We start from the raw sequence: 12,580 nt of genomic DNA, 5'->3' as shown, positions 1-12,580 counted from the left end.
CTGCTGATAAAAATGGACAGCTACAAGCATAAGAATGAAATTAGAATACTCCCTAACACCATACACGAAAATAAACTCAAAATAAATTAAAGACCTAAGTATAAGGACAGACCCCACAAAACTCTTAGAGGAGAACATAGGCAGAGCACAGTCTGACATAAATCACAGAAGTATCTTCTGTGACCCACCTCTTAGAGTAATGAAAATAAAAATAAGCCAATGGGATCTAATTAAACGTTGCTTCTGCACAGCACAGGTAATCATAAACAAGACAGAAGAAAACCCAGAGAATGAGGGACAATATTTGGAAATGATGCAAATGACAAAGGATTAATCTCCAAAATATTCAAACAGCTCAAGGAGCTAACTATCAAAATACAAACAACCCAATCAATAAGTGAGTGTAAGATCTAAATAGACTTTTCTCTATAGAATACCGACAGATGAGCAAAAAGCACATGAAAGGATGCTCAGAAAGGATGCTCCACATCACTAATAATTAGAGAAATGCAGAAATACTACAATGAGGTATCATTTCACACCAATCAGAATAGCCACCATCAAAAAATCTACAAATAATAAATGCTGGAGAGAGTGTGGAGAAAAGGGAACCCTCCTATACATTCCTTATGGAATGTAACTAGGTACACCCACTGTGGAGAACTCTATGGAAGTTTGTTTAAAAACTAATATAGACCTGCCATATGATTCAGCAATCCCACTCCTGGGCACATATCCAGAGAAAACCATAATTCAAAAAAATGCAAGCACCTCAATGTTCCAAACTGGGAAAGGAGTACATCAAGACTGTATATTGTCACCGTGCTTACTGAACTTATAGGCAGAGTACATCATGCAAAATGCCAGACTGGAGAGAGCACACGTTGGAATCACGATTGCCTTGAGAAATGTCAGTAACCTCAGATACACAGATGACACCACCCTTACGGCAGAAAGTGAAGAACTAAAGAGCCTCGTGATGAAAGTGAGAGTGAAAAAGTTGATCAAAACTCAACGTCCAAAAAACTAAGATCATGGCATCCGGTTCAATCACTTCATGGCAAATAGATGGGGAAACAGTGGAAGCAGTGACAGACTTTATTTTCTTGGGCTCCAAAATCACTGCAGATGGTGACTGCAGCCATGAAATGAAAAGATGCTTGCTCCTTGGAAGAAAAGTTATGACCAGCCTTGACAGCCTACTGAAAAGCAGAGACATTATTTTGTCGACAAAGCTCCGTCCAGTCAAAGCTATGGGTTTTCTGGTTATCATGGATGGATGTGAGAGTTGGACCACCAGGAAAGCTGAGTACTGAAGAATTGATGCTTTTGAACTGTGGTGTTGGAGACGACTCTTGAGAGTCTCTTGGACTGCAAGATGATCCAGCCAGTTCATTCTAAAGGAAATCAGTCCTGAATATTCATTGGAAGGCCTGATGCTGAATCTGAAACTCCAATACTCTGGCCATGTGAGGCGAAGAACTGACTCACTGGAAAAGACCCTGATGCTGAGAGAGACTGAAGGCAGGAGAAGGGGATGACAGAGGAAGAGATGGTTGGATGGCATCGCTGACTCGATGGACATGAGTCTGAGCAAGCTCTGGGAGCCGGTGATGGACAGGGAAGCCTGGTGTGCTGCAGTCCATGGGGTCATCAAGCGTCGGACACGACTGAGCCACTGAACTGAACTGAACTGTGATTTTGCAGTAGTCACATATGGATGTGATTGTTGAACTGTAAAGAAGGTTGAACACCAAAGAATTGGTGTTTTTTTTTTTTTTGTTTTTTTTTTTTTTAGAATTGGTGCTTTTGAACTGCACGGTTGGAGAGACTCTTGAGAGTCCCTTAGAGCACAAGGAGATCAAACCAGTCAATCCTAAAGGAAATCAATTTTAAGTATTCATTGGAAGGACTGATGCTGAAGCTGAAGCTCCATCACTTAGGGCACTTGATGCAAAGAGCCAAATCATTAGGAAAGACCCCGATCCTGGGAAAGATTGAAGGCAGTAGGAGAAGTGGATGACAGAAGACGAGACGGTTGGGTGACATCACCAATTCAATGGACATGAGTTTGAGCAAAAACTCCAGGAGATGGTGAAGGACAGGGAAGCCTGGCATGCTGCAGTCCATGGGATCACAAAGGATTGGAAGTGACTGAACTACAACAGCAATACATAAAACTGATAACCAGCAAGGACATACAGTATATCATAGAGAATTCTACTCAATATTCTAGAATAACCTATATGGGAAAAAAATCTGAAAAGAATGAAAAAATATATATATATATATATAACTGATTCACTTTGCTGTACAGCTGAAACTAACACAAGAGTGTATGTCAAATTTACTTTAATAAAATTTAAGAAAAATTGTTTCCTGCTGGAATAAGGTTTTATATTCCTTTAGAACAAATATCCACAACTCCTAATAAATATCTCAGAAGCTAAGGGGTCTTTCCTATGACTTCCTTCCATTTAATTTGCAGTTTCATAATGTACCTTTTTATTCAGTACAATGAGTCATGAGCATTGAGGGGCCCAGTGACAACCAGTAACAGCTAACAAGAGAGAAGAAGCCATCTTCTCTGGCTGGATGTTGCATCTCTAACATCCAGCACAGAGACTACACTCTGAAATTGGTTGGTTTTGGTTGTGTGGCTTTTGAAGGACATAATGTACATTGAATATCTGAGATGGGGGAATATGACACACAGATTATTTCAACAAGAGAGATTTTTTTTTCAATATTTAAATTATGTTTATTTTTTTTAAGTTTTAAAACTGAACTATAGTTGGTTTAAAATATTGTGTTAGTGTCAGTTTTATAGCATAGTGATTCAGTATTTTTGCAGATTTTACTCGAACACAGTTTATTACAAGATATGGCTATAATTCCCTGTACTATACAGTATAGCCTCATTGATTACCTATTTTATACCTAGTAGTTTGAATCTATTAATCCCATACTCCTAATTTGTCCCTCCCCCTTTAGAAGAGAGATTTTTTGTAGACTTCTCAGCCTAGGTGAGTTCCGAATGAAAAGCTCCTAACTAGGAATCTTCCCTCCACCTCTTGAATCTAGTGAAAATAAAGGAGAACAGACTAAAAAGAAGAACTAATGGGAATGGAGTTGGGCCCTGTGGGGACCTCCGCATGGCCCCTCCCACTTGTTTGTAGAAAAACTTTAGCCTCCAAGGCTTTGCCAGAGTCCCAAAGAGCAAACGTAATCAGAGAAGTGAGAAGGTGCTGAAACAAATGAAAACAGTTGAGCAAGACAAAAGAACAACAGTTAAACCTTTGAACAAAGTCAAGGACCTTTAACTCTTCCTCAAGGGCTGCAGAGAACTTTCTGAGCCATATCCGTGAGCTCTTCTGCAGATACTGACACCCGCACCAGGTAGAAGAAGTTAACTGCATGCTGGCTACACCTATGTTTACCCCAGACCAGTTGAAACCTGGTCATGGTTGATGATACTGACTCCTAAAACCACCCAGTTAGCTCACCACCAACCAATCCAGAAGGAGGTACACCAGCTATCGGGCACCTCACACCCGTACCCCTAACGTTCCCTTTCAAAACCCTTCCCTGAATTTGGGGGAGAATAGATACTTGTACATATATGGTGGAGTCACTCGCTGTGCTCCTGAAACTATCACCCTTTTCTTCATTGGCTCGACTCCAATATAAAATAAGTTTTTTGAAAAAATGTTTTTTTGTCCTTAGGAAACCGAAGTCACATATTTTTCTTCATTCTACTTTTCCAAGAAGTGCCTTTATTTTTTCAAAAATATTCTAACTATCGGGAAAGGTTTAAGATTTTGTTAATTCTCTCATAAACCAGCCTACCCTCCTTGTAAGAAACCATTAACTGTCTAATATAAAACCTGGGGACATATATCTCGATGCTGCTATCTGTATACCCCCTCCTGTGTGTGTGATTATGTGTGTCTGTACCTAGCTGTTTCTCGCTACTGGAAATACGCTGCGCGCCCTTGTGAAGCTCGCCTTGCTTTAACAGTGAATCACTGACATCAGAAGCAACAGCAACAGCAGCAATAAAACCCTCCCCTGGAAGCCATCAGAGAGTTTGTGTCTTTGGAGAAGGGGCCCTCTGTTCTCCTTGCCTGGCCCCGCATTGGGCACCTTGGAATAAACACCACACTTTCCTTCATCACAACCTGGTGTCAGCAGATTGGTTTGACTGTGCATTGGGCAAATGGACTCAAGTTTGGTTGGGTAACAAAATCTAACCAACTCCTGCAGGAAGACAGGAGGCAATGTATAGGTTGTGTTATAGATTCTCCGTAAAACCTAGCCAAGAACTGGAGAAGTACTAGCCGATTTCAATAGTCTCCTTAAGATTGATAGTTAAAATAACTGTCTAGTGTGAGGGTTAATTTATGTGTCGATTTGGTTAGCTTATGATACCAGCTGTTTGGTCAAATATCAGTTTGGATGTTTTTGTGAAGATACATTTCCAATATGATTAGTATTTAAATCCATAACAAAAAAAAAAAAAAAAGTGCAATTCAAGAAAGACAGATTCAGCTTAAACTGAAAGTCTTCTGAGAAAGAGAGGCGAGGGCTTATGAAGACAAAAAGCCACAGGTTGTCAAAAATTACCTGATGAGAACTGGGACTGACTCTCATACGAGTCAGGAAATATTTCGCCTTACAGAATCACAAGGTATACAGGGCAGGGGTGGTACGATTAAATGTATGATTAAATGTTGCCTAAGACTCTTGCCTGGAAAATCGCATGGACGGCGGAACCTGGTAGGTTGCAGTCCATGGGGTCGCTAAGAGTCGGACACGACTGAGCGCCTTCACTTTCACTTTTCACTTTCATGCATTGGAGAAGGAAATGGCAGCCCACTCCAGTGTTCTTGCCTGGAGAGTCCCAGGGACAGCGGAGCCTGGTGGGCTGCCGTCTGTGGGGTCACACAGAGTCAGACTCGACTGAAGCAACTTAGCAGCAAGACAAGCCGAAAGGATTTGGTGCCCATCAACTTCAAGTTTCCTCAGACTGGTTACAGTGGCTGAACTGCGGCCACTCTTCTAGGAACTCTTCTAGGAACAAGGGGGGAAACCGTGGGGAAATAAACTTCCCTGGGATTTAGCAGAGGCTCTTTGTCTCTCACATCTCCAGCCATTCATCTAATTAATTGCTCCAACCTGAAAGGATTCATAGTCTCATCTCCCCAAGGAGACTAAATATTATAGCTCAGGGTAGGTCCCCCGAAGGTGCTCCGTCTCATTAAGAATTTATATTTCAAGGAGAGATGAGGCCAAGATACGGCTCCTTAAGAGATTTTGTTACCAGCAAAGCCTATGAGCAGTTAGAACAGTATGAACAGTTAGAAAAGGAAAGAAAAATCCAACTTACGAAATAAAAATACTAACCTCCTTTCCCTTGTGCTTAGTCTGGTTTCTCTTGCTCACAGGGCGATACCTGCAGGGGCCTTGCTCCTGGCCCTTCAAACTGCAGTTGCTGGTGTGAACCGGCTTGGCCGACGCTCCTGCTTAGGGTAGGGGGGCCGTGTTCGTAGATGCTGCTAGGACACCTTAATGCAAGATGGCAACGAGCCCTGTGAGCCCCATTACCTGGAGCAGCTGCTCCCAGAACCCTCCAACTCCACCCCCGCCCCGCTGACGAGGGCCCTGTGGAGCAGCCCCACCCGCGGCCTATTGGAGAGCGTGGGCTGTGCAGGGGGGCTCCCACCTTTCAGTTCCTTAGCTTCTCAACACAACTCATTCCACTGGCAGAGCGACACTGGGCTGAAGGACCCTTCTGGGATGGGTACCAGCTTTACTTACATATCAAAAGCCAGAGTGAGGAGGAGATCCTTCCCAGGAGAGGAAAAGGCCCTTCACAAGCAGCAGGGACAAGGTTTCCTGCCGTCCTGCACCTGCTGGTGTGGAACAACTGACCTGCTCTCAACACACGGCCCCGGGTGCAGTCCTGGGCGAGGGGGCAACACCTGTATGTTTACTGTGAGATATTTAATAAGAACTATGTCTCTGATCGCAATAACCTGTCCGTGCCTTCAGGATAAAAGGAACGAATACTGAAAGCCCAGCCAAAAGCAAGAGTGTCTCAAAGAGGTGAGTGACAGTGAACAGACGAAGGAGAAATTCAGACAAACAAGGACTGGAAAGCTGTGGCTTTGATTCACTGACGTGGAAGTCATCAGTGACTTGGGAGCAGTTTTGAGGAAAGAGAGGGAAGACAGTCTAGAGTTGCTAGAGATACAGGCAAACCTTTCGAGAAGTTTGTTGTGGGACCTAAGATTGTCTGCTACCAGTGAGAGGGGAAGAGCAGGGCGAGAAATTTATAGAAAGGAGATTTGAAATCATCATCAGAAAATACAAATTAATGAAATAAAGTAGCAGGATCATTGGGCAGTGCAGCATATGAATCGCGTGGAGAGAGTGAGGGGGAAGGATGAGCAGTCTCACATGAAACTGGAGTTCTGCCAAGTCAGACACTGAGAAGACCGAAGGAAAAGGGGATCAGGATTAAGTGAGCATTAGTAACTTTCAGCTCTTGGAATTGTGGAGGAAAACACTTCCTCCACCCTCTTAGGTTCTGTGTTTGGGAATCTGCAAATTAAATTGTTAAAAGCAGATAACCATGAGAAAAAATACTTAATAGCTTTCTAGCAGTCATGTACACATGTGACATTTGGACCATAAAGCTGAGCACCGAAGAATTCATGCTTTCAAACTGTGGTGCTGGAGAAGACTCTTGAGAGTCCCTTGGACAGCAAGGAGAACAAAACAGTCAATCTTTTTTTTTTCATTTATTAGTTGGAGGCTAATTACTTCACAACATTGCAGTGGGTTTTGTCATACATTGACATGAATCAGCCATGGAGTTACATGTATTCCCCGTCCCGATCCCGCCTCCCACCTCCCTCTCCACCCGATTCCTCTGGGTCTTCCCAGTGTACCAGGCCCAAGCACTTGTCTCATGCATCCCACCTGGGCTGGTGATCTGTTTCACTATAGATAATATACATGCTGTTCTCTTGAAACATCCCACCCTCGCCTTCTCCCACAGAATCCAAAAGTCTGTTCTGTACATCTGTGTCTCTTTTCCTGTTTTGCATATAGGGTTATCATTACCATCTTTCTAAATTCCATATATATGTCTTAGTATGCTGTAATGTTCTTTATCTTTCTGGCTTACTTCACTCTGTATAATGGGCTCCAGTTTCATCCATCTCATTAGGACTGATTCAAATGAATTCTTTTTAACGGCCGAGTAATATTCCATGGTGTATATGTACCACAGCTTCCTTATCCATTCGTCTGCTGATGGGCATCTAGGTTGCTTCCACATCCTGGCTATTGTAAACAGTGCTGCGATGAACACTGGGGTGCATGTGTCTCTTTCAGATCTGGTTTCCTTGGAGTGTATGCCCAGAAGTGGGATTGCTGGGTCATATGGCAGTTCTATTTCCAGTTTTTTAAGGAGTCTCCACACTGTTCTCCATAGTGGCTGTACTAGTTTGCATTCCCCCCAACAGTGTAGAGGGTTCCCTTTTCTCCACACCCTCTCCAGCATTTATTGCTTGTAGACTTTTGGATAGCAGCCATCCTGACTGGCATGTAATGGTACCTCATTGTGGTTTTGATTTGCATTTCTCTGATAATGAGTGATGTTGAGCATCTTTTCATGTGTTTGTTAGCCCTCTGTATGTCTTCTCTGGAGAAATGTCTGTTTAGTTCTTTGGCCCATTTTTTGATTGGGTCATTTATTTTTCTGGAATTGGGCTGCAGGAGTTGCTTGTATATTTTTGAGATTAATCCTTTGTCTGTTTCTTGGTTTGCTATTATTTTCTCCCAATCTGAGGGCTGTCTTTTCACCTTACTTATAGTTTCCTTTGTTGTGCAAAAGCGTTTAAGTTTCATTAGGTCCCATTTGTTTATCAAAACAGTTAATCTTAAAAGAAACCAACTCTGAATATTTTCATTGGAAGGACTGACGCTGAAGCTCCAATACCTTGGCCACCTGATGTAAAGAGCTGACTTATTGGAAAAGACTCCAATGCTGGGAAAGATTGAGGGCCAGAGGAAAAGTGGGTGACAAACAATGAGACGGTCGGATGGCATCTTCGACACAATGGACATGAATATGAGCAAACTCTGGGAGATGGTGACAGACAGGGAATCCTGGCATGTTGCAGACCCTGGGGTCACAAAGAGTTGGACATCACTGATCAACTGGACAATAACAACATGCAAAGCTTCACACAGAAATGTGACTTGAAGGGGAGGCTACAACTGGGAGTTGATATACTACTTAACAAATGACAGGGAGTAGGAGATAAAGGCATCTTCTGAGAAACAGGTGACTTGGGGGAGGAGGGGCACTTACGGGAGAACAAATAACATTTCGGAAAGATAAATGGTCCTTTAGGAGGATATATGGGAGATAGGGGAGTTTTGTGAAAATGTCTGTTTGTCTGGTGCTTGGAACTTTTCTCTAATTTTAAGACTTTTTCCAAAACTCAAACAACAATAGATAGGTTGATAGGTAAAAGCAAAGGTGAAAAGTCTTAGGCAAATCTTATTTATCTATGAGGAACTTTTCCCTAATTTTAAGTCTCATTCCAAAAGTAAATCAAAAGTCAATCAAAACTGACTCAAATGCATTTCTTTTTAGAGCTGAATAACACACAACTTCTTTATCCATTCATCTCTTGATGGACATTTAGGTTGCTTCCATGTCCTAGCTATTGCAAATGCTAGGGAATACACAGAACGAAAAGAATGAAAGAAATCCACAGACATTTTCAGATTTTTTAAAGCTACGGACATAATTGCAGTGAGCACTGGGGTACATGTGTTTTTTTGGAATTTGCTGTATGATGCAGAGAACCCTAAGCTGGTGGTTTGTGACAGACTAGAGGGCTGGAATCGGGAGGGAGGTGGGAGGGTGGCTCAGCAAGGAGGGTTCGCGTGTATATCTATGGCTGATTCAGGTTGGTGTACGGCAGAAACCATCACGATATTGTAAAGTAATTATCCTCCGATTAAACATAAAAATTAGGAAAAGTTAATTCATTTAAAAGGCAAAGACTCAGGCAAATCTTATTTCCCCACGAGGAAAGATCTATGAATCAGTGTTTAAAGTTACATATAGCAAGTTTTATGCCACTATTAACCGTTACAATACCTCAAAACATCGACAGTACCCATAACAGCAGTATTTAGGTCTCTCTCTATATATCTACATATAGATATATATATATAGTGACAAAAACTGGAAAATACAAATCAGCTATCAATCAACACCACTAAATAGTAATGACAAGTTTGGTTGTTTGAGTGCTGTTTAAACAGCTGGTATTAGGGCTCAGTTTGAGCTTGTAAAGGGCGTCTCGGGTGGCTCTTGTGGTGAACAATCCAACTGCAATGCAGGTGACTCCGGTTGATCCCGGGGTCTGGAAGATCCCCTGGAGAAGGGAATGGCTCCCCAATCCATTATTCCTGGCTGGAGAATTCCAGGGGCATAGGAGCCTGGTGGGCTACAGTCCGTGGGCTCGCAAAGAGTCGGACATGACTGACTAACACTTTCACTTTGAACATGGAAAATTCAACAGTGCTGATGTTTCTGCTTAAAAGTAAGTTAGATGCAGAGAAACATGGCTTAAAATGCCATACAAATTTTCATGATACACACACAATACAAAAATATTTTCCTTTAATAAAGAGTTTCTCATCATTTTTAATGGGAAACAACTAAAATCTCATGGAAACAGTCCAGTAGGGAAATTTTTACTATTGAGTTTTCAAATCATATATTTTTTTCCTTCAAAATCTGTATATATTATTTTGATGTCTCACAGGTAGGTCCTGATATAGATTTGATCTGCCTGTAGATAATACAGAGGACACTCTAGAGAATTCAGATACAAATTCAGCAGCACCTGGAAAGAGACAGAATTATATTCTTTATCTAAAATACTTGAGTTCACAAAGTATTAGCTAAAACAAACAAACCCTGAGACCTTTCCTAGTGTTCTGAAGCATGAAAGATATCTGTATATGACATGACACAAAACACAAGGTAATTGCACTCTCTGCCCATGGTCGCTCGTGTGGCTGAGGATCAGAGCCTCTGGCTTCCTCATGCTTCATTCATTTACTCAGTAACCATGCGCAGAGGTGCTGGGACAAGCACTGGAAGTACAAGGTGGAGGTGCCCCAGTGCACCCGGAAAACGACACGCTCTACAGTGGGAAACAGGTGAACGGGCAGCTTCCACACAGACTCATAAACTCTAAGACAGATACAAAAGACGGCACAGGGACACTCAGAAGGGACAGCCAGCTTCGTGTCAGGACTGCCAGCTTTCTGGTGGAGGTGCTGTGGAAGCAGATACCTGGAGGACAGGAAAAAGTACAGGAGACGGAGGGGAGGAGCACGTACAAAGCCCGCAGGTGAGGACGCGCGGCTGTGGGATCCTACAGTCTGGCTGGTTAGATGCAGAGCTGAGGGCAGAGGAGGGCGGTAAGGAGGTAAGGCCGCCTACTTTGGCAGGACCCAAACTGGTGTGGGTGTTTGGAGCTTTTCCTGAGGGTGAAAGATAAACTGGTGACAAAGTCAGTGACAGAGAAATTTTAGTCACCCACCGAGTGACAGCTTCACACCCGTGACTGTTGAGTCTGGGTTTCCCAGCCTTAACCGCCACCAGCGCCTGAGAAGCAGGTGAACGCCACATCTCCTGAGAATAGTGTCAGGTGCAGGCAGACAGTTCCACAGGGATGGAGGCAGTAGAAGAAGGAAATAGCCAGAAGTAAAAGAAATACATAGACCTTTAGAGATTATTTTTCAAGCTATGGAACATGATCAATCAATGAGGAAGAAGGATATTTTTCACTATGACCACTCATGCGTTCACATTTCTCATTAGCTATGTGTAAGGAAAAATATTCAACATGGTGTCTACTATCCAAACAATGGAAAGAGATCCCATTTACTGCCTTCGGTGTATTTCAGAAATCAATGTCCAAATTTAATTCGTACATTTTGGCAACATACCTTTCCTTAGTTCTCTAGTTATACTCCTGTCCAGCTCCCGCCACATCTGAAATAAGTCAAATATTATTTATGTTTAAGATGAACAAGAGATACTATCATAGGAATGACATCAAACTTACTAAATGTGACTTTTAAATAATACTTTTAGACACTAGACCTAACCTCAAGATTACGTCAGTAGAAAAAAAAGTTACATAAATAAAAGAACATGAATTCCTACTTATTCTCCTTATAGATAACACAGCATATTTATGGAATGCTATTTAGATTAACTGATAAAAAGTACAATGAGTATCAGTCTGTCGAGTACACATAATGTGAAAGAATGAGGGAATGACCCATAATCCTAGGAACGACCCAGAAGATTCCTATATTCTCCCCTAACAGCTCCTGCCCTACATATGTACTGAGACCTTTATTTTGATTTCTAGGTTGAGGATTGTGTTCAAATGGAGGAAGTAGTCTGAAGTCAAATATTAAGAACGAGAGCACATCTGTGGTTTTCTTTAAAGTTTTCCATTTAACGAAAAGATAGAAAGTTGAGAAAATTTACACACAAGAAACAGTGTACCAGCAAGTTTCAATTCTGAAGATATTTAGCGAGAGGGATTCTCTCGTAAGTGTTAGTTTCCGAACTATGTCCCATAGACGGGGAAGGTCCCACAGGGGTCACTGCAGGGTTGAGGAACAGAGAAGTCACTGCTGCAGGGCCTCTGGCCGCTCTTCAGCTACAAGGCTCTATGCTTGTCTCCGTTTATGTAACACGGTTCCCTGCAGGAGTTTTCTTTTTTAAAAGAAAGGTTCCTTTCTTTGGGAAAAAAAGAATCTTTTTGTAAGGTATGAGAGTCATTGATTTAGTCAAAGTTCCTAATTCTACAAAAGAAGTAACAAAGGCCATGTCCTTCTGACTGAGTCCAGAGTCCTAGGCCAGCTATGTTCTTAGATTAAGAAAAAACACATAGATTTTTAAATATAGCATAGACAAAATGAACATGTAAAACCTTGTTATACAGTTGAATAATGCTTGTGGTGTGACATGACTTTTGAAGTAAATTATGTGTTTTAAATGCATGAACAAGAATAAATCAATATCAAATCCTATTTGTGGCAGTAGATACAGGTAATTTAGAAAGCATACATATTTTTTAAACAGAGGACAGGGAACTTGAAGGAGAGAATCTTTAGCTGAATCAAGAGGGCCAAAAGTGAAGAGATTCAACCTTAAAAGGATGTTCACTTCCTCTAGATAGAACCTGGCTTGCTACAATGACTCAGCAATGAATTATCCACATTTTGGGTTACTGAGGACAAAATTTAAAACACACAACAGATCTCTCTTTACTGTTTAGCATACTTCTATCCAGGCTCTCATCATTAGTGGGTATATACAAAAAGCATGAGTGTAAACTCAACTATAACCTAAATCCGGTCAGAAGTTGCAGTTGAACTTCATTTCCTCAGCCTGAAGTTTCAAGGGGAGCATCCGCTACCCTCCTCAGGAGAAGCAAGATTTACCTAATGGGTG

General features: G+C 41.9%; 2 protein-coding genes across 5 annotated transcripts in view; one reads left to right on the top strand and one right to left on the bottom strand.

Annotated features, from left to right (window-relative positions):
- Positions 1-12,580, bottom strand: part of LOC122682172 (ninein-like protein) — a 336,725-nt gene that overhangs the window by 134,448 nt on the left and 189,697 nt on the right. The gene's annotated exons all lie outside the window — the stretch shown is intronic.
- The window catches only part of LOC122682159 (ankyrin repeat domain-containing protein 26-like), a 208,672-nt gene that overhangs the window by 96,696 nt on the left and 99,396 nt on the right, over positions 1-12,580 (top strand). The gene's annotated exons all lie outside the window — the stretch shown is intronic.

This window comes from Cervus elaphus, chromosome 23 (assembly GCF_910594005.1).
Source record: "Cervus elaphus chromosome 23, mCerEla1.1, whole genome shotgun sequence".
NCBI lineage: Eukaryota > Metazoa > Chordata > Mammalia > Artiodactyla > Cervidae > Cervus > Cervus elaphus.
Note: the sequence above shows the minus strand (reverse complement) of the source record. Positions and strands in the feature narration are given on the sequence as shown.